Here is a 21,803-nt window from a genome sequence, read left to right on the forward strand (position 1 = left end):
TTTGTTTTTAATAGCTGAATAATGTTACAGATTTGTTTTAACATTTGTATATATGTTAATTGAGTTCCCTAAATTATTCGAGAATGTAGTATGTAAGACTCTGAGGGTCCCTGTCTTGTTTTTATAAGATTAATTTTTAATAGTGATATCAAGGCCTAAATCTATTTATTCATCTATGTATACTTAAATTCTCCCTTCTGTAGAGATTAATATCTCTGTGGGTAGATATATCACCTTTCTCTTTTTATAACTTGAATTAACATCCTTTCCTATGTATTTAACTTTAATTAAATTCCCTTCTACTTACTGTATAAGTCTATTTTTAGGCTATTAATTTGTCATATTAGGCTAAATAATCTCAGAATTTCTACATAGCCCACGTTTAAAGAACCTAGTTGCCTGCTCTGGCATAGACCTTTTTAGAGCATTTTTTCTTTTCCTTTTTAAAAATAATTAAATCAATTTTTATTCATTCTTCCTTCTGTCCTTAAAACAATGTAATTTAGTTTATTTTTATCTTATTTAGGGCTGTTTTCTTTAGCCTGTCTTATCTCAGTAGGAGCTCTTAGTATTTGTGGCTCAAGCTCTCTGTAGTACCCCAGAGAGAGCATCTGGCTAAATCTTTAGTCTGTCACCTATGTCCCTGGGTTGGCCTGCATATGTCCTAGCCTTTAGTCATAAACCCCAGAATTATGTGTGCCAATTTAACACATCTTTTGTTTTAGTTTAGAGTAAGTGCAGCTTGGGGAGAAACCACATGACTGGGCTTGGCTCAGCTGAAAAACCAATTTTCCCCACCTCCTCACTGTTCTCGGATCTCTGACAGGGTGAAAGACCAGTTAGTCTCACAATCAAACTTAAGTTGTTGAGCATTGAAGAAGATGAGGTAGATTTAAAAAGATGGCTTTCAAGTGGTAATGAAAGGTATAGAATTAATTCAGGTATAGAACTGTAAACTCTAAATTAGGTTAGATGTTAGAGTAATGTACCTAAATTGTCAAAATTGATGGAATGGACACTATTAGTATATAACATACCTTATACTTTATATAACTCTCATCACTATGTTCAATGTACATCTGAGGGAAAAGGACTTTTTAATGAATGAAAAAGGGGGAAATAATGTGGATTTAATCTAATGCTTGTATTAGGTTAATTGGGTTCCCAAATTTACATGAGAATCCTACATGTAAGACCCTGAGGGACCCTTCTCCCAGTTGGTTCTGATTAGGAAATAGACTTGCACATGGGCAGGGAGAAAGAGAGAGAAACAGAACTTTAGGATTCACAGGCAAGGGGACTGAGGAAAAAAGAGAATTGCAATGCTGGGGAAAGAATAATTTCCAAGCTTGAGAGATGCAGAAGAGAGAACTTCCAATCATGTAAGAGCTGGGGAAAAGTGGCCCCGGGAACCTCCCATTGGGTCCATGGTAACAAAGATAAAATACAGATTTTCGTAAATAATAACTCGGGGAGTATTGGAGGGGAGGCATTAACAATGTGGAAGTTTGGGAGTGGCCCAGCCATTGAGCTATTTAAGACATATTTAAATATAAAGCTATGCTTCTTTCTTCTGAGAACCCAAAACATTGAAGCAGGTAGAGAGACAATCGCTCGGCTTGGTGTTTAGTAGTTTTAATCGCCTAACTTAACACAATAGTGTTCCCTTGTGTAGATGTACCACATTTTCTTTGTTTATTCTTTAGTTGAGGGGCATTTATGTTGTTTCTAGTTTCTGGATGTTATGAATAATACTGCTACAAACATACTTGAGCAAGTATTCCTCTGGTAGAGTGGGGCATCTTTGGAGTATCTGCCCAGGAGTGGTATAGCTGGATTTTGAGGTATACTATTCCCAGTTTTCTGAGAAACCACCAAAATGATTTCCAAAGCATCTTTATTTTTACTTGGGAAAATTCCTTTTATATTTACCAAAACAACTAATGTGCTTCTCTTAATTCTTCTCATCTTTAGTTTTATTTTTAGGTTATCTATCATCTATCTATCTATCTATCTATCTATCTATCTATCTATTTACCTACCTACCTACTTATTTTCTTACCAATTTATTTTTCTGGCCTCATTTAATTGCAAATAATATTTCCTTTGTACTCATTGGGATTTTTTTTACAATATTCTATTATACTAAAATGGCTATCTTCTTTTCCACATGTCCATTTTAAGTATCTATTTCTCTAGGATATCAAATATTTACCCAGCTAAGATATTAAACACCATCCTTTGCCTCATGTAATAATTAGGATATGAATTTTGTGATGTAACAGATACCTTAATTAATTAATTTTTCTTCTTCTTTTGAACACATTGACCCAAGGACTGTATGTTTTTCACTAGGCAGATGGGTTGTGGTAAATAGAAAATGCAGCAAAGCCACCATCCTTCTAGAAAGCTTACTCATAACTGTTGAGATAAAGAAGTAATGCATTTTAAAATAAGGGGCTAAAATAAGTTCAATTAAAATACTAATCTGATTTGAAAGGGTTCTAGAGGGTCTGACCAAAAAAAAAAAAAGAAAAGAAAATACAAATTAAATGGTATGGAGTCAAATTATAGCTTCAGAACAGATTGTAACATTAAAAATTATATAAATGATTGTGTTATTAAATTGGATAGACATAAGCAAAATTATAATTTTCTGTGAAATAGTAATTGTCACACATAATTCAATGGATTTTAACACAATTGAAAGTGAAATCAGATGGTGACAGTAATTTATAGGATAGGTTTGCCCAACCTTAATGAACAGATAAAACTGAGGTCAAAAACGAAGGAGATTATTCCAAGAAGTAAACTATGTAACTTTTTAATTATATGACCTGATGCTTCGTGGGCTTGCTTACTCTCCAGTGAAAACACACGTATACTTCCTAAACATGATTGTTACCACACTGATCCAAGTAATTTATCAGAAATTGCTTTAGGACCAAATAATTTTTGGTCCATTCCAAAGATATTACAGCCATCTAAAAATTCATCAAAAGTAATTTCAGTTTAAGCCAATTAAGGAGATACACAATTGGTCCTCTCAGTAAAGAGGGATTTTTCTCTGCTTTGACACATTTTCTTGCCTCTTACAAACTAGTCTGGCTCTTATGTGTAATCCAGACTTCTTCCTGGTGTACATGGATGCACTGGTCTCTGTGTGTTTCCAAGCCTGTGACTCCGTCTCAGCTGTTAAGGCACTGATCCTGTGAGCCCGGGCAAGGAATAGAGAAGTCCAACTGCATCAGCGACATCTAAATTGTGTGAGTTTTAGATAAAGTTGTATTTTGTTTAAAAATATTTTATTAGTCCTTTGAGAATTTCATACATTGTGTCATATTCAACTACCACTCCCTCAACTCCTCCTAGATCCATCCCTCATTCCACATCCATCAAACTTTGTGTTCACAGTTTCTAAAACCCATCAGGTCTGATTAGTGCTGGATATACACTCTTTGGTTTGTGGCCATGCACTGGTGCTTGTGCCACATACCAGGGGCCACACCCTTGAAAGAACAAATTCTTGCAGCTACCAATTACCGATAACTAACTCATCAGCTGGGAGTGGGACTTCTTGACCACATCACTCTCTACGCTTGGGTTTTGTCCAACTTGAGCTTGCTCGGGTTATGTTCATGGTATTAAAGTTGCTAGGAGTTCATGGGTACAACTTCTCTGTTGTGTCTGGAAAATACCCCTTCATTGTAGTCATTCGCTGCCTCTGATTCTGACAGTCTTTCTGACAGACCAGTTGAGGGTCTCTGTGTTAATAGGCATCTACTAAAAATAGAAGCTTCATGGATAAAGTTGAGAGACGTACTGATCTGTGAGTGAGTAAATCTTTAGAAGTCAGTTTAATAGTCTGTCCCTTCTTCAGAGCAATAAGTAGCCTGTCCTCTAAGGCCTATGAGCTGCCTAGACACAGGTTCTTGGCCATAGTAATGGTGTTATGTATGAGAGTTCTTTCTTATGGAATGGAGCTTAAATCGCATCAGAAAGTGGTTGTTATCCTTATAACAGTTATGCCACTAATGCACTAGTAGGTATATCTTGCAGGCCAGTCATTTTTGTAGCTCACAGTGTTCATATCCAGGTAAGACTGAAGATTACTTTTCTCCTCTGGTATCATGCATATCCAACATTATAAATGCCTGACAGTAGGGTGAGACTAGCTTGAATTCTTCATGTTCCATGATTGACATGTGTGGTATCTTCAGTAATAGGACCTTACCACTGAGTTCTGTGAGCTAACTAAGTGTATTGACAGACACCTATAATAATTGTAGGTTGGACTTCACTTCCAATAATCTTGGAAGAGGTAATGTATTCTTGGCACTGGGTTCTTTGTTAACCTGTGGTATCTAGTTAGGGGCACTATTGTGTTATTATCGTGTAACTCCACTTGAATTCCCCCTTATACATACATGTTTATATTTTAAGAAGCTTCTATAATAGTTGCTTCTCAAATGACTTCTTTAGGCTTTTGGTGCTAGTTACACCCTTCCCCCAATATTCCCTTCTCTACCTTGTCCTTCCATTATCTACCCTCATTTAACTCTTCTTGTACTATATTCCCTTTCCTCCCTTTATATCTCTAATTTCTTTCTTCCTTTTCTTGAAAGAACACTTCTATGTACCCTTGCTAGTTTCACAATTTAATGAAGCCAACACAGACCTAAAGATTGGAAACTACATCTACAAAGGAGAGGAACATGGGATGTTTGTCTTTCTGGGTTTGGGTCACCTCACTCAGAATGATAATGTATATTTCCATCCATTTACCTGAAATACTTTTTCTTACTAGCTGAATAATATTCCATTGTATAAATGAACCACTGTTTTATTATTTATCCGTTAGTGACAGACTTCTTTTCCATTTCCTGGACATTATAAACAAAAAGCAATGAAAAATAAATGAGCAGGAAGCTCTGACAGGATATTCAGTCTTTGGGGTATATGCCCAACAATGGTATACGTGGATCATGGGGTAAGATCTTATTCTAGATTTTAAAGAAACTTCACACTGATTTCCATAGTGGCTGTGACAATATGCACTCCTGTTATCAGAAAACAGTATTTCCCATTTCAAACCACATCTATGCTAGAATTTGGCTTTATTTGTTTTTTTGGATCTTAGCCATTTAACTGGGGTAGGATGAAACACCAAAGTGCATTTCCCAGATATCTATAGATGATGAACATCTTAAAAAGCTTCCTTTATCCTAATTGAATTTTTTAATTTAATGTTATTCCTTTTCCAGATTTCCCAACCATCAGCCCCCTATTCCATTTGTCATCCCCCTTCTGCTATAAGGGTGTTCCCCATCCTTAACCTCTCTCCCTTCCTGCACTACCCTCCCAACATTCCCTTGCACTAGGAGGTCCAGCCGTGGCAGGACCAAGGGCTTCTCCTCCCATGGGTGCCCAACAAGGCCATCCTCTGCTACATATGCAGCTGGAGTCATGGGTCTGTCCATGTGTAGTCTTTGGGTAGTGGTTTAGTCCCCGGGAGCTCTGGTTGGTTGGTACTGTTGTTCTTACAGGGTTGTAAGCCCCTTCAGCTCCTTCAATCCTTTAATTTCTCCAATGGGGACCCCGTTCTCAGTTTAGTGGTTTGCTGCTAACATTCGCCTCTGTATTTGACATGATCTGGCTGTACCTCTCAGGAGACAGCTATATCAGGCTCCTGTCAGCATACATTTCTTGGCTTCATCAATATTAACTAGCTTTGGTGGCTTTATAGATATAGGCTGTATGCTGAATGGACATTCCTTCAGTCTCTGCTCCAAACTTTGTCTCCATATCCCCTCCTATGAATACTTTTGTTTCTGCTTTTTAGAAGGATTGAAGCATCCACACTTTGGCCGTCCTTCATCTTGAGCTTCATGTGGTCTGTGGATTGTATCTTGGGTAATTCGAGCTTTTGGGCTAATATGCACTTATCAGTGAGTGCATACCATGTGTGTGTTTTGTGATTGGGTTACCTCACTCAGGATGATATTTTCTAGTTTCATCCATTTGCCTATGAATTTCATGAAGTGATTGTTTTTTTGATAGCTGAGTAGTACTCCATTGCGTAGATGTACCATATTTTCTGTATCCATTCCTCTGTTGAAGGACATCTGGGTTCTTTCCAGCTTCTGGCTATTTTAAATAAGGCTGCTATGAACATAGTGGAGCATGTGTCTTTGTTATATGTTGGGGTATCTTTTGGGTATATGCCCAAGAGAGGTATAGCTGGGTCCTCAGGTAGTGTAATGTTCAATTTTCTGAGGAACCTCCAGACTGATTTCCAGAGTGGTTGTACCAGTTTGCAATCCCACCAACAATGGAGGAGTATTCCTCTTTCCCCACATCCTCGAGAGCATCTGTTGTCACCTGAGTTTTTGATCTTAGCCACTCTGACTGGTGTGAGGTGAAATCTCAGGGTTGTTTTGATTTGCATTTCCCTGATGATTAACGATGTTGAACATTTCTTTAAGTACTTCTCAGCCATTCGATATTCCTCAGCTGAGAATTCTTTGTTTAGCTCTGTACCCCATTTTAATATGGTATTTGGATCTCTGGAGTCTAACTTCTTGAGTTCTTTGTATATTTTGCACATTAGCTCTCTATTGGATGTAGGATTGGCAAAGATCTTTTCCCAATCTGGTGGTTGCCATTTTATTGTAATGACAGTGTCCTTTGCCTATGTAGTTTTATGAGGTCCCATTTGTCAATTCTTGATCTTAGAGCATAAGTGTTTTGTTCAGGAAATTTTTCCCAGTGCCCATGTGTTCAAGGCTCTTCCCCACTTTTTCTTCTATTAGTTTGAGTGTGTCTGGTTTGATGTGGAGGTCCTTGATCCACTTGAACTTAAGTTTTGTACAGGGTAATAAGCATGGATCGATCTGCATTCTTCTACATGTTGACCTCCATTTGAACCAGCACCATTTGCATAAAATGGATGGTTTTGACTCCTTTGTCAAAAATCACTTGACCATAGGTGTGTGGGTTCATTTCTGAGTCTTCATTTCTATGATCTACCTGCCTGTCTTTGCACCAATACCATGAAGTTTTTATCACTATTGCTCTGTAATACTGCTTGAGGTCAGGGATGGTAATTTCCCCCAGAAGTTCTTTTATTATTGAGAATATCTCTTAGTCACTTTTATTTTATCTTTTGAGAGCTCTGATTAGTTCCATGCCTCTTTTTAAAATTGTCCACCTCCCCTTGGTACTCTTGGTATGAATATTAACCCCTTGTCACATGAATATCTGGTAACGATTATTTTTCCCACTTCATTGTCTACCTCATTCATCACTAGAATAGTGAGATCTTTTGGTACACAGATGCCAATTACTTTGATATTTTTGACTATAAAATGTTAGGAAATCCATTCTTAGTACATTTGTAAACAGCTCCTCTTATTTGAGTGCCTTTGGACTCTTGAAATAAAAGCAGGACAATAGTTTTGGGCAGGATAAAAGTCAAATTCTAAATGTTCTTACAGCACTATTTTGCAAATGTGCCTGATATATGAAGTAACCATGAATGGATTGAGTTAATGTATGCTGATTGAAGGATATCTGAGAAATAGGAAAATATTAAAAATTAAAAATAATGTATACTCATCAGCCATGAATAAATACTGGCTTTCAAGCCTGCTTATTCAATATGTAATTTAAATGTCTAATACTAAGAAAATGGTACATTTTTGTACACAGCTTTTTAATTGAAACTCAGACTTTACAATAATTAGATGCCTTTTCACATTTATATGTCTTCGTGGCCAGTGTTTAAACAATAATTTAGTAATAGCAAAAATTCCCTCAAGGTTTTTTAAACAATACCACAAATTTTTATGGAAATTATATGACTGATTTTCTAAATCTGGAAAGCTGAAATAATATAAATGGGAAATAACGTTTAAAAGACTTCAGTGGTATTGGAATTAATGGTATTTGAGGGATCTATAAAATAGGGACTGAAGAATAGCTTCCCTATTTAATGGTTTACCCAGAAAGAAAATCTTCAACAAGGAAGAGTATTGGCATAGAGTGATTGCCTGGGATAGGAAAGACAGACAGACCTCACTGCTGTAAGTTCTCTTACTCCTGGCGTAAGTACATAAGGAAGGCTGGTTGAAAATGAAATTGCACATTTGTCTCCCAGTTTGCCTTCTGGAAATCCTGGGACCATTGCATGTGATTCATGAAAGTGTAAGAAATGCAATTTAACATTTCCTAAAGTCCATCTAAATAAGCGCAATTCCATAGGCATTACTCCTCTTACAGTAGATGGGATTTACTTTCATGACTATCTGCAAAGCTTACAGAATGTAGCAGTACTTCAAGAAAAATATATTCATATGATATAATGAAAGAAACAAATTAAAGGGTATTTCACGCCAAAATACAAGATTAATAAGTATGGATTTCATGCAAAAGTGAGTCACCTATATTTAAATATCTTTATTTAGTTGTTGATTTTCACAGAATTTCTTAGAATTTTGAAAACAAAACCATTAGTTCCATAAAATATTTAGCAATCTAATATTTAATTGGCAAACATCTCAAAAAATATTGTATGTATGTTTATATACACATTTAGTAATATGCCATTCATATGTTGCAATATGCATGTAAAATAATCTTTTATGCCTTTGAGGGAGGCAGTTGTATTGGTGTTTGTTTGTTGAGAAAGAACTTAAAGTTGGGTGGGTAGAGGGGGGAATCTGGAAAGACCTGGGGAAGGGAAAGAATATAATTGTTAATGGTAAAATTGTTAAGGTAAAATTGTTTTAAATAATAAAAAGGATAATAAAGGGTAATGAAGATAAAACCATGAGTGTTCACTAGACCTCCTAAGTTTTCTACCACTTCAATAAAGAAAGAATATGAATGTAGAAATATACGTTTAAATGTATTCCTCTTTACCCACCCTCCTTCTAGCCCCTTTGTCTCTCACTTTCCTACCTTCATTTTAATTTTAAAATTTTATTTATATAATAAATTATTTATTTTACAGAATATAAAATTAAACAGACACTAACAAGATCACTTCAAATTGAACATTTTAGTTGGATACTTAACTTTACTAATTTTTCAATACATTAAGTTTTATTTTCATTAGTCCTGTGTAAATATAGATATTAATTGAGTGATATCAACTACATTGATTGATTAAAATACATGAAAATTTATGTTTGTAAAACTTTGACAATCTAGTAATTGAGATTGACTCCTACTGAAATGTCCCCTACTGTAGGTCACAATGGTGGCTTTGAAACAAAGTAGCCACACTGTTTGTAGACCTAACAGAACCCGTGATCTAGCCAACTGGGGTCACTGAACAGATTGCAGCCTGTAACAGGTATTGCACTTGAGGCAGATCAGACTGCACCTAATTTATGCCTAATCTCACCTTCAGTCCTCGTCATACCCTCCTCTCCTTTTAGTCTCTCACGGGTTGAGCTAGGAGTGTCCTCCTTAACTGTATAATTCTTGATTTGATGCTGGTAGAGGATAACCTCAAATTGCCTTTATCCTCCCATCATCCAAGAATAGAAAACTACGTGGGGAAAGGATGGAGAGGTAAAGGGGAACAAACCATGACGAGCCTTATGGAAAAGGAGATAGGAAAGTGAGAGGAGAATGGCTAGAACTGAAGTGGGTAATGAGGAATACATTTAAATGCCTATTTCTTTGTTCATACTTGTTCTTTATGGAAGTGATGGAAATTCAGGCCATTCAGACCTATAACAAAAATGTTACTGTTCCCTAAAATGACTTTTTTTCTTTTTTTTTAAGATTTATTTATTTATTACATACAAGTACACTGTAGCTGTCTTCACACACACCAGAAGAGGGCATCAGTTCCCATTACAGATGGTTGTGAGCCACCATGTGTTTGCTGGGAATTGAACTCAGGACCTCTGGAAGAGCAGTCCATGCTCTTAACCTCTGAGCCATCTCTCTAGCACAAAATGACTGTTTTTGAAACAACAGAAATCCACATCTTATATTTAGAGGCTGGGAATGCCAATGTCAAGGCACTGGCAATTTTGATTTGGTTAAGGGTTCACTTTCTCATGGATGTTTTCTTCACCGACACTGGAAGTTCACCTGATGGAAGGGACTAGGCTTCCTTATGGGTCACTCTTGGAAGGACTCTAACACCATTCATAGGATGAGCTTTATCCTCATGCCTTAGTCACCTAAAACACAGCCTAATTCCTACTCTTTAGGAATTAGAATTCCAACAAAACTTTGAGGGAACACAAACATTCAGACTATCGTGTCCCACTTCCCAGGGGGTAGGTCCTTACTTGGCTAAGCCAACTCATGTCAATGGGTCACATACTGATATTTTATACAGGTTTGACTCATTAAACTCTTAAACTATGCCAGGAATCGATGTCCCTCTACGGTGCTTTAACATGGTCATATCAGACTTGCGGCCATCTATGTTCAGCTAGGCAATAAAGTGTCACACAGAGGAAGACGGTACAGAAAAGTAAACCACGTAGAAAAGGAGTCAGAGCCCTAAGATGTGGTACCAGGAACCACTCTGGTTTGGGGGATTATACATGGTGTAATTGTTCATTGTTTAGTTGCTTAAAAGAGCATCTTATGTTAATTGTAGACCAGTCAACAAAGAAACTAAAATCTAACTTCCTTAGAAAATGAAAGGCAAAACAGAGGGGAGAATAGGGCAGAGGCATAATGTGAACCTTGAATGTGACTAATGAAGAATGACATCATAGATACATGTACTTCCATTTTTATACGGAAATGATGGAGATATGATATACATGGGGCATCCAGATGGTTTTCTCATGTTTTCATGAGAATTCCTGCAAGAACACATGACAAAATGGCAGCAGGTATGGACTCTTAGAAGGAATCAGGTAGCTCACATATTATTATATTATGTTATATTGGTTATATTGTTCAACATTCTGTTTTACATTAATTAAATCTACTCCTATAAAAGATTGACCAGGCATTGAATTAAGAGGTTCATACATTTATTTTTTTTCTTTTGGTAATTTGGGTTCCATTAATTTTCAAGACATGGACAGTCTGTGAGAGCACATTACACTGATTTTCACAATAGTATGCTTCTCTCTGTACTAAGTACCTGTTTTTGCTTTTTGTGTTGTTGTTGTTTTTGTTGTTTTTCTAAATGCAATTAAGGGCAATTGGATTAGATTAAATCCAGGACAGATTAACCTAGGAGCTGACTTTGAGATGGCTGTTAGCATATAGATTTACTGAATGCTCTTGGAAGCAATATTTATTGAAGGGAAAAAGATGTTAAGACCTGTTGCAATCTCAGTGCATCATCCTAAGTATCCCCAGGGAACTCAAACTTCTGTTACCCTTGCAAGTCATTTCAAGCTGGTGCTAGGTCAGGACCTTTACCTGCTTGTGCTGGCCAGGCACTGAAGATAGGATGTTCACAGAAAGAGGAAAGTCAGTTCTCACTAAGGCAATCTGGAAATAGAGCCAAGAGCTGCAAATCGTCTGAAAGCCAACACCCCTCTCAGCCAAGGGAGCAAATCTTGTATCTGGATTGTGAACTAAAACATCAGTTGCACACAGTAGTGTTTTTACTTTTTGACGTATTTTGCAAAGTTGAAAGAGTAATGTAATTGTTGACTAGAGAGTTATAAAATGATGGGTCATTGTGTCTAAAATGAAGAATCAAGCACATGAGAATCCAGTGGAGCTGTGGAAGACCGCATTAGTGGGTAAAAGGACTGAAGGTCATTCTGGGATTGAGTTGTGGGTATCCTGTGGTGGAGGGGCATGAGAGAGTGGAAGTGATTGAATACTGGCTGTATCCAATGACGTCTTCACACTAGATGCCTATTTGAAGTAATTGTTTATATAGATGCACGTGAGTTGGCTTTAATCATGGCTACCTGAGTAGAAATAAGGTCACATGAGGAACAATCAAAACCTTTGTGGGTTAAAGATCTTTGAAGATTCTGAAGTTTCCCAAACTATGGCAGGCTTGGGGTAGAAAGCAAGACTGCATGATAAATAATAAATGTAATTAAAGTCTATAAATGATATTTACATCAGTATAAACTATAATGGAATCAGAAGGCATTAGATTCATTTCTCACATGAATATTGAATGCTAGGACTTCTAAAAGGACCACTTTCTCACCAACATCTGTTATAGTTTTATAAGAAGTTTTAGCAAATTTATTTTTTCTCCTTTACTGGGGTGAACCGGTGACTTGGTGTTTGGGCCTGGAAGAATTATGCTAGAGCGTTGCCTGGTCAGATTGGGTGCTTATACCATACATGGGAAGAGATAAAAGATGTAGAAGATGATTATAAGGGACCACTGAGAAGAGGTAGAGAAAACAATTTGTTGACAATGACAGATGGAAAACTCATGAACTCAAAAAGGACTCAAAATCAATAGAGCTTAGGACAAAAAGCATCGGCAAGCATTGAAGTACAAATGGTTAAATGAGAACGCAAGAATCGCCACTGCCATGACAAGTGTTAATTTTTTCAAGCTTTCTTCATCCACTTTCTAATTGGTTCCTAAGTACCAGCTTTTGAGGCCTTCTTTATGTCCTATCTCTCTTTCCCCTCTCCTCTCCTCTCCTCTCCTCTCCTCTCCTCTCCTCTCCTCTCCTCTCCTCTCCTCTCCTCTCTTCTGCTCTCCTCTCCTCTCCTCTCCTCTGCTCTCCCCTCTTCTGCTCTGCTCTGCTCTCCTCTCCTCTGCTCTGCTCTCCTCTCCTCTCCCCTCCTCTCCTCTGCTCTCCTCTCTTCTCCTCTCCTCTGCTCTCCTCTCCTCTGCTCTCCTCTCCTCTGCTCTGCTCTCCTCTCCTCTCCTCTGCTCTCCTTTCCTCTCCTCTCCTCTCCTCTGCTCTCCTCTGCTCTGCTCTCCTCTCCTCTGCTCTGCTCTCCTCTCCTCTCCTCTGCTCTCCTCTGCTCTCCTCTCCTCTGCTCTCCTCTCCTCTGCTCTCCTCTGCTCTCCTCTGCTCTCCTCTCCTCTCCTCTGCTCTCCTCTGCTCTGCTCTCCTCTCCTCTGCTCTGCTCTCCTCTCCTCTGCTCTCCTCTCCTCTGCTCTGCTCTGCTCTCCTCTGCTCTGCTCTCCTCTCCTCTGCTCTGCTCTCCTCTCCTCTCCTCTGCTCTCCTCTGCTCTCCTCTCCTCTGCTCTCCTCTGCTCTCCTCTCCTCTGCTCTCCTCTCCTCTGCTCTCCTCTCCTCTGCTCTCCTCTCCTCTCCTCTGCTCTGCTCTCCTCTCCTCTCCTCTGCTCTCCTCTGCTCTGCTCTCCTCTCCTCTGCTCTGCTCTCCTCTCCTCTGCTCTGCTCTCCTCTGCTCTGCTCTGCTCTGCTCTGCTCTCCTCTCCTGTCCTCTCCTCTGCTCTCCTCTCCTCTCCTCTCCTCTGCTCTCCTCTCCTCTCCTCTGCTCTCCTCTCCTCTGCTCTCCTCTCCTCTCCTCTGCTCTCCTCTCCTCTGCTCTGCTCTCCTCTCCTCTCCTCTGCTCTCCTCTCCTCTCCTCTCCTCTCCTCTGCTCTCCTCTGCTCTGCTCTGCTCTCCTCTCCTCTGTTCTCCTCTCCTCTGCTCTCCTCCCTTCTCCTCTCCTCTGCTCTCCTCTCCTCTCCTCTGCTCTCCTCTCCTGTCCTCTGCTCTCCTCTCTTCTTCTCTGCTCTCCTCTCTTCTTCTCTGCTCTCCTCTGTTCTCTTCTCTTCCTCTCTCTCTCCCTCCCTCCATACCTCCCTCCCTCCCTCCATACCTCCCTCCCTCCCTCATTCCCTCCATCTCCCTTCCTCTTCCCTCCTTCCATTTCCCCATCCTCTTTCATTCTTCTGGTCCAGGGATTCTTGGCATGTGCTCAGGAGGATGGTGACGCTACCTGAATTCTCCCCGAGTCATTCAGATTCTTCTGAATCCACAGGATGCATAAACTCCTCTCTTACTACTGTTCTCTTTCTATCTCATTGGGTGAGTACCAATGAGAGTATAACTGAGAATTTTTTACGCTGTGTGACACTTTTCCAGGTACAGGTGGGGAATAGGAAGAGAGAAGAGCGGGTGAGGAGAAAGGGTGTGTGCTCTCACCTTTTCCATATATCTAGCTGCTTCGTGAGAGCTTGGACTCTCATGTCTTTTCAGCACTGGGGTGGCTGACTTGTTATAACTTCCTGGTACAGCTATGGTCAAAGGTATTTACAGGTTGAATTAGATTAAATACTAAATATTAACTTGAACTTGTTTCTCAGTTATACTATCTTACAGTACATGAGTAGGACTCTCTCCATGTAGAAAAACTTAAAGTGGTTATGGCCTTTTATTCTGTTCTTTATATAGATTCAAGCATCATTTGATCACAGGCTGGGGAAAGCCAATGTTTAGATGTACAGTATGGTTGACCATTTTTCAACAGATGATTTTGTTTTGCGTACCTTTCTCTCTTCATCTGAATGATTATCTTGCCAATATCATTTCCATTTCCTTACACACACACATGCTGAGTTCCAACAAGACTAAGAAATTTGTATTCTCCAAATGATGGTATGCTTTCATGCTTCTGACCAAGTACATATTGTTTTCCTGGCTTTGGATGCTTTTTCACTAATTCCCCACTCTCGACCCCATACTCACTCATCTGAACTCCAATAGGAAACATAAATAACATAATTTTGTAACTTAATATTTCTTTCTCTATACTTTCCATTACATAAAAACCTATTTCTGAACAAAGAATTTTTAAAAATCCTCTCAGCCATGCAGCCTGGGTAGCAAACATGTTGACCATGCTATAGATGTTAGGCAAACATCTATCATACTAGCCACCTGTTGTTGCATAGCGAATTAATCTGGAAATTGTGACTAAAAACCTCTTGCATCTATTATCTTCATGGATCAGAAACCTAGGAAAGATTTACTTGTATGCCTCTGGCCAAGCCTCTCTCGTGAGGGTACAGTTAGTCTAGGGTATAGAACTATGGTCATTTCAAGACTTGACAGAGGGCTGGTGGATTTGCTTCTAAGCCATTTTGTATTGTGCTACACACATTTCAGCTCTTGGTGGATTATTGAACTGATAGCTTCTGAGCCTCAACATGCTATACTGGTATTTGATACAGTTCTTCTTATATGACCAAATCCCTACTTCCTCAATGCAAGCGATCTGAGAGAAGAAGAACCCAAGAAGACACATCCCAGAGAAAATCTGGTGATTTTATAACTTTTTTTTTCCAGAAGTGACATCCTTAAGCTTTACACACACACACACACACACACACACACACACACACACACACACACACACATATCTGAAGAAGATCAAGCTTGGCTTTTAATTATGTAGGAGGAATATTCATATGCATCATGCATATAGGAATCTATACCATGTAACACTGTCCATAAGATTTCCATTTCAAGTATGTAAGTCAAGGAGACATAGTCTATCCCTCACTCTCTTCCCCCTCTCTCCCTCCCCATCTCTTCTCTGTGTATTTCTTCATTCTTCTGATTCAGGTGACGTATCTGCCATTCTTAGCATAAGTTCAGGAGGAAGGTGATTATATATCTAAGTAACTATATATGGTTATTTAGTTGTATAACTATAACTATACATCATTGTTTAGTTATAAAACTATAACTAAAAACGAGTTCACTGTCTTCATAGTTAATTATTATTGAGGGCCTACTATGTACTATGCAATGAATTGTGTACGTTCATGTCTCATTTATCTTTACAACACTACAATAAAAACATCATTTAATATATGAGGAAACAAATTAAATACACCAGGATATCGGCATAGATTTGTCTAATTCCAAATTCCTAATACAGCTCTCCTTTTCTTAGAACTTCTTCTAAGAATATTGAGTTTTATTCATATTTAACTTCCTGAATTCTGCAAATATTCCCGTTTCCCACTTGTATCTCTTAGAATGCCCCTCCCTGACATTTCTTTCTGTGCAAAGTTTATACATACATCAGAGAACGGTTGAAATATTATTAATATAATGACTGTGCAGATTTATTGGGTACAATATAATATTTCAATACATATAGTCCATAATGATCAAATGAGGGAAATTCACTATCCTTTCAAATGTGTCATTTCCCTCTGCTGGGAACATGCAGATTTCTCTCTACTGCCTTTCTGAAGGATACAATAACCTGCTGTCAGCCAAAGAGATGCCCAGCTGCACTTGCTTTTCATTAATCATCCACCCTCCTCCCCCTTTGATCCAGCAAACCCTCTGATAGTCACTAATCCGACTCTACTCCTCTACGATCAACATTTTATCTTCCACATTGAAGTTACAATTTGCAATATTTGTCTTTCAGATAAACTTCTACCTCTTGCTATCTTCCCTAAATCTGTGACTGGAAGAAACGTCAATCTCATTGGTCGGTGTTCAGCATCTAGCATCGTCCTTTGTATCCTTGAACAGCAGAATGCACTTGAATACCTTCATATTCAATACACACCAGGGAATGGTGTGACAGATACAGGGCTATAAAACTGCACAGGGATCATTTATATTAATCAGATATTCTTCTTGTAAAACATCAAATAAATTTCCAGTATTCCTAAGCTTCTCATTGTGGAGGGAAATGACAGTTAAACCAAATAACAAACACACTATGTAGTAACTTAATCTGAATAGAGTCTCATTTCTGTCTGAAACTTCAGATATACTTGGCAACTTCCTTAGGTAATTTTTTCCCACCTTATATTTTTGCTACCCACTGCAGGTAGAACACAGAAAACTGTCTTGGACACAGGTTTTATATTGCCGTGTCCACCAGGTAACTGACTGAATGATATATCAATGGCCTTTTAAAGTAAAGTTAATTTTCCAAGAATTTATGTATAGGCAAGAACAATAGTTCTTGGTGATTCTCTATCAGATATCACTATATGTTAGTTATCTATATTATAATTCACAACAGTAGCAGAATTACTGTTTGAAGTTGCAGCTAAAATAACTTTATGGTTGGGGCTTACCACAGCAGGAGGAACTGTATTAGAGGTCACAGCATTAAGAAGGTTGAGAGCCACTGCTCTAGACTATCCTATACTTAGGGTGTTTTTAATCTGGAAAGGATGGACACAGAAATAAAGAAGCCAGGTCCTCTTTCTCTGCGTTATTGAGAACATCTGTGGTGACTACATTTGGCGTAGGTTTGTTTCGCTTTGTCCACCTCGCTTTACTTGGTATTCCTTGAAGGACTTTCTTAAAGGGTTCACACAGAGAGGAAGAGAAATGTGTCTACGTGATAAACAGTGCAAACAAAATCAATGTAGTATAAAAACCAAATGGCTAAGGTTAAGAAACAGATGACAGATTCAGAAAATGAAGATTCTCACTTGTTGCGGTTTCCACGTAGTTCAATCCTTCATGACCCAGTGTTTTGTATTTTGTGTTAAACCACTTTAAGAAGCAGTAAAGGATCTTTTGGCTTAGGCTTTGTATGGAGTTCTATTTCTGTATGGAGTCACTCTTTTCCAACAATGAGTACGGCCAGTCCTCATATGGAGTTGTTTCTACGGTGGTTAAATGTATGCCAACTTAAATGCCCATAGAGTGCCCATACTTGGCACAATGGTTTTCTGGGTTTGTCTGTGAGGTCGTGTGTGGGTTACCTTAATATCTGAAAGGTAGACTGAGCAAAGAGATCTGTCTTCCCTCATGTGTGGACCTCATCCAGTTGATGACAGAGCTGAACAGAGCAAACGGGCTGAGTAATGAGGGGCGCCAGACTGACTGGTGCACTGAGCAAGAGAACTTGTGTTTGCTGGACGCGAGAGCTGAGCTGACGTTGAGAACTTGTGTTTGCTGGATGCGAGAGCTGAGCTGACGTCTCGGCCCTACGTGGATATAAAGCTTGTCAGCCTTGGTAGTAGAACTGAGCCCATAGCTCTCTTTGTTTGTCTGTGTTTGGGACTCAAGACAGAACTGCATGTTGACTCCTCGAGTTTCTAGTTAACAACTGCAGATCTGGAGACCTCTCTGGCTCTAAGATCTGATCCAGTTCTGGACAGGACTCTCTTTGCTCAGACATTTCTAGTTCTGGAAAACCCTGACAAAACAAGGCCACGAGAGACCATCTCTCATCTCTGGAAGTAAATCTTGTCTGCGCTAATAAATAAAAGAGACTATTTCTGTGGCTATGCTATATATAAATATTTCTGTTTATTTTCTTACTTTTTCTATGGGATCTGTTTCATCTTCTACCCTCTAACTATGATATTAAGTTGGATAGCAGGAAAAGAAACATTTATTAAACTTTTATAGGCCTAACTACATGTAGGTCAGTTGTCTTTCATTTTATCTATATACATAGACAGCAGAAGACAGTTTCTTACAACCCCCCCCCCTTCTCATAAAGAACACTGAAAGCATCACAGCTCAAATGTAAAACTGAATGCTGTTTTGAACCAATGTGTTATGGAAGAAATAAAATAAATTATGATTAATGCTATAGTTTTTTGCTTCAACAACCTGAGTGAAAACGTACAAAATGGCTGTAGGGATGAACAGTGACAGTTAAGTGGCATTGAGAACCAAAGCCACAGAAACAGAGGACTGCAGAGTCCAGTACTGTAAATATTAGACGCAGACTTTATTCAATAATTTATTTTTTAATTCACTTTACATCCTAATTGCACCCCTCTATCCTCTCAGTCCCCCCTTAAAAATCCATTTCCCTTTTGCCTCCATCCCTTCCCAGAGAAGGTGAAGCCCCCCTTGGGTACCACCCCACCCTAGGACATCTAGTCCCAGCAGGACCTAGGCACCTCCTCTCCCACTGAGGCCCAACCAGGCAGTCCAGCCAGGGGAAGGAGATCCAATGGCAGTCCACCTTGAGTCAAAGAGTCAGACAGCCGCTGCGCCAGCTGTTAGAGGACCCATATGAAAACCAAGCCTCAGTCCTCTCCAAATGTGTAGGAGGCCTAGGTTTAGCCCCTGCATGCTCTTTGGTTGGTGGTTCAGTCTCTGTGAGCCATCACGGGCCCAGGTTAGTTGACTCTGTAGGTCTACTTGTGGCAGACACGGACTTTTAAAAAGATGTTCTTTGTCCTGTTCATCTCTCCCCTGGCCTCTGTTCATGTTCCTCTCTTCCTCCTTCTCTTTCCTACCCACCTCCAGTTATCCTCAATGCGAAGGAGTGATGAATGCTTGCGATGATTCTTCAGCTAATTATCCAGTTACTGTCCATTGTCTCCGGATGCTGAAATATCACTGCGGACCCTATAAATGCGTACAGTTATTACATGCCAAGCCAAAAATATTTAAAGCTCTATCTAAACGCGTATACTAAAACGATGCGTACTTGCCATTCTCAAGTAAATAAAATCGAAGCTTAAAAGTTGTGAGGAACAGCACAGTATCAGGTACTAATGTGGGATATCTAGTAATAAACAACTAGGAGACTTAGAATTTAAAAGGAGAGTTGGAATTAGTGGTTTGCCAGCTCCCTCGGTACAGCTTAAGAAAGAAAAAAATAAACTGGAAAGTAAATATAACAAGCTATTCTGAGTGCAATACAGAGACGGTATGAATAATAACACAGAGAGAATGAGTTAATGATACTAAGAATGATAATGGTACGTGTTCTGTCTAATATTTCATTGGAGTCTAAAAGGCATCAGGAAAGGGGGCAGAAGGCGGTACCGGAAGCAATAAAGGAGAGGAGGTGTGGCCCCACCCACAGCCTTGCTCATAGCTACGGGTACAAGCTGCATCCTCTCGGGACTTCAAGCCAGGACCTTGGTCATCTCTGATTTCGTTCTTTCTCTATACATACTCAATACATCACAGAATTGTTTTTTGTAAGCTTAGATTGGCCAAACTATTTGACGTTTTAGACCACATTAGATAGCTCCACAGGGGACTAGAGCAAAAATATGGAGTTCCCATAGTTCCCCAGTGTCTCTCACTGTCACCCACTCTCAGCATCCTTTACTGGAATGGGACATTTGCAGTAAGCGATGAGCCTGCATCGCAGAGTTTACAGTTTAATGTAGGACTGACCTTTAGAGCTGCACATCTCTGGTTTGGTGGGTGTATAATGAGATGTATCCACCTACATTATACCTACAGGGTATTTTCTCTGCTCTAACACTCCTCTGCTCTTTGCCTATTTGCCTTCATATGTGTCTGCACGCCAGAAGAGGGCGCCAAGACCTCATTACAGATGGTTGTGAGCTACCATGTGGTTGCTGAGAATTGAACTCAGGACCTCTGGAAGCACAGTCAGTGTGTCCAACCTCTGAGCCGGAGTAATGCTTGACACGTAGCTACGTGTCCCGTATCTTTAAGTATGGTTGAATGAATGAGAAGCATGAAAGCTGAAAGAACAACTTGCTTTCATTCTGCTAACTAATGATTTTCGATTTCAATATTTATCCACTCAGAAAATTACTCCACTTATTCTAGAATGCAGGCAAGTCCACAGTATCTATTAGATTTAAGAAATGTACTCAGGAGCATATGCGGGCTGGCCCGAGGTCCCCAACACATATATAGCAGAGGCCTGCCTGGTCAGGCCTCAGTGGGAGATGTGCTTAATCTTGAGGCCCCAGGAAAGGAGGAGGCCTAGGGAGCACTCTCTTGGAGGCAAGGGGAAGGAGGAATGGGATGAGGAACTGTGGGAGGGGAGATCAAGAGGGGGACAATGACTGAAATGTAAATAAATAAAAGAATAATAATCACAAAGAAATGTGGTCTGGAAATTTTGAGTTTTTTGTTTATTTATGAATGACTATTTTATCTAAATATGCCATATTTGAATTTTTTTGGTTCATTATTCCCCAATGAGACTATGTTGTGTGTGTGTGTGTGTGTGTGTGTGTGTGTGTGTGTGTGTGCGCGCGTGCGCGCGTGCTTATGCAGATGTTTGCAGGGGACGTATGCTCATATGCATGTGTACATGCATATTAAGGCCAGAGGTTCTCGTCAGGTTTTCTCCTTAATTACTTTCCTCTTTATTTTTTGAAACACGGTCTCGCACTGAACCTGAATCTCTTTTATTTGGCTACACTCACTGGTGGGTGATCTGCAGGGACTGCTTGTTTTTTCCCTCGGTGCAAAGATTACAGATGCATGCTATTACCCTAACTCTTACATGGGTGTTAGGGATCTGAGCTCAAATCTTCATGCATAAGCAGCAAGCACTTTACTGATTAACAACCTCCCAAGGCTCTGAAATGTGTCTTTATCTGATGGACACAGTCTTAGGGGGGGTTGACTTCCTTTCTTGTTTCATGAACAAAGGTGACTTCATTAATGATTCCTGTTTACTTAGGATTGTAAGCAATGACCATAGGACAGAGAAACATTGTCATATATAGAAAATACAGTCTAGATCTAGTTTGCATCAGTTCATATGTATGGGGCATAAAAGTATTGGGACAGAATTGAAAACATAACATAAATGAACATCTTGCAGATTCGTAGTTTCAATAATTCAAAAAATTTCATTCAAAGCTATGAAAGACTAAGTTTTATTATTAAGCAGATACACTGTGTTATAGCAACCAATATTATGTTATTATCTATCCATCTCTAAACTCTTCTTCAGCTATCATTTTATTTGGGTATGAATTGAAAGGGAAAATGTTGTACAATATGCAGAATTCCAAGTTATTCTTCTAAAAGATCCTATTTCCTTCTTCCCCCACCAAATGCAAAACACCAGGGAAACTCATTTAGGTCCTGAAATTTCATTCATTTTAATTTTGAACATGTTGGTTTATGTGATTACCTTCTAATGATAAAATTGTTTGTTTATGTCTTATATAAATGTCAGGTTTG

General features: G+C 39.2%; 1 protein-coding gene across 15 annotated transcripts in view; it reads left to right on the plus strand.

The window, feature by feature from the left end:
- Anks1b (ankyrin repeat and sterile alpha motif domain containing 1B) overlaps positions 1–21,803 on the plus strand; it is a 1,165,904-nt gene that overhangs the window by 460,666 nt on the left and 683,435 nt on the right. The gene's annotated exons all lie outside the window — the stretch shown is intronic.

Source organism: Rattus norvegicus, chromosome 7 (assembly GCF_036323735.1).
Source record: "Rattus norvegicus strain BN/NHsdMcwi chromosome 7, GRCr8, whole genome shotgun sequence".
NCBI lineage: Eukaryota > Metazoa > Chordata > Mammalia > Rodentia > Muridae > Rattus > Rattus norvegicus.